Source organism: Elephantulus edwardii, unplaced genomic scaffold (assembly GCF_000299155.1).
Source record: "Elephantulus edwardii isolate Elephantulus edwardi_28Jun2011 unplaced genomic scaffold, EleEdw1.0 scaffold00320, whole genome shotgun sequence".
In the NCBI taxonomy this organism is placed as follows: domain Eukaryota; kingdom Metazoa; phylum Chordata; class Mammalia; order Macroscelidea; family Macroscelididae; genus Elephantulus; species Elephantulus edwardii.
The window spans coordinates 1,111,644-1,113,452 of record NW_006400070.1 but is presented as its reverse complement, the minus strand read 5'-3'; positions in this window follow the sequence as shown (position 1 = coordinate 1,113,452).

Below are 1,809 nucleotides of genomic sequence, written 5' to 3'. Positions count from 1 at the left end.
TGCACCATTTTACACTTCCACCAACAGTGAATAAGGATTCCAGTCTCTCCACAACCTCGCCAACATTTGTTGCTTGCTGTTCTGTTAAATTTTGCTAGTCTTACTGGGTGAGATAATATCTCATAGTTGTCTTGATTTTTATCTCTCAGAGCTAGGGATTTTGAACATTTCTTCATGTGCTTGTTGGCCACAGATTGTTTTTCTTATGTTGAATCATCCTGTTAAGAATCCCACTTGGTCATGGTGAATTATTATGAATTTTTTTATGTATTGTTTGAGTCTACTGGCCAGGATTTATTTGGGATTTTTCCATCAATGTTCATGAGAGATATTGGCCTATAGTTTTCTATTTTGGTGGTATCTTTACATGATTTTGGTATCAAGGATATGTTTGCTTCCTAGAATGAGTCTGGGAGAATTCCATCTTTTTCTATTTTCTGAAATAGTTTATGTAGAATTGGTGACAGTTCTCTGAATGTTTGATCAAATTCCCTTGTAAAACCATCTGGTCCAAGGTTTTTTTCGGCCTGAATTATTTATTACCTTTTCAATATCTTCTTTTGTAAAATGTCTGTTCAGGTGTTCAATTTTGGTTTTTGTCAGTTAGGTAAGTTGTGATTTTCTAAGTATTTGTCCATTTCCTCTAGGTTTTCATATTTGTTTGAGTATAGTTTTTCATTATATTTCATTGTTAACCTTTTTATTTTAGATGGATCTTTGTGACATTGCACACTTCATCCCTTATTCGGATTATTTGTGTCTTTTCCTTCTTTTCTTTTGCTAGTTTTGGTAGTGGTTCATCGATTTTATTGAACTTTTTGATAAACCAACTCCTGGTTTTGTGAATAGTTTCAATTGCTTTTCTGTTTTCTATTTCACTTACTTCTGCTTGAATTTTTATAATTTCAGGGGTTTTTTGAGGGTGTTGGGGTTTATTGCTGTTGTTTTTCAATTTGTTGGAGATACTGAGTTAGAGAGTAAATGGTCCTTTTTCTTCTGTCTTTTAATATGTTTGCTTATTGCTATAAATTGTCCTCTGATTGTTGCTTAGGCTGTTTTCCAGAGGTTTTTAGTAAGCTGTGTTTTCATTGTCATTTCTTTCAAGAAACGTTTTAATTTAATTTTACTTCTTCTAGTACCCATTCATGTCTAAGCAAGGTGCTGTTCAGCTTTCAAATGTATGGTTTATCTTCTTTAGTCTCTAGTTATTAATTTCTAATTCTGTAGCACTTTGGTGTGAGAAGATGGCTTGTATCATTTCTAAGCTTTTTAATTTACTTATGCTTTCCTTGTATCCTAAAATGTGACCTGTTCTGGAAAATGTTGCATGTATACCATGCTTTTTGAGGGTTGCATTAACTTATAAATATCTATGAGATCGAGTTGGTTTATTTTGTGGTTTAATTCTTTAGCATCTTGGCTGATTTGTTTTTTCTGGAAGTTCTATCTGTTCTTGAGAGTGGTGTATTGAAGTCTCCAACTACTATAGTAGTGTTCACTATTTCTTTCTTTGGTTTTGCTAATGTTTGTTTTGTATATTTTGCATGTCTTTCCCTTGGTACATAGATATTTATTATTGTAATATTTTCTTGTTCTATTAACCGCTTAATCATTATGCAGTGACCTTCCTTGTCCTTTATCATGGTTTTTGTATTGAAATTTATTTTATCAGAAATTAGTGTTGCCACTCCTGCTTTTTTCTGGTGGTCATTTGTTTGGTATCTTTTTCTCACTCTTTTATTTTTAATCTTTCTTTTTCTTCGTTTTTCAGGTATCTCTCTTGTAGACAACATATTGATGGATATTTTT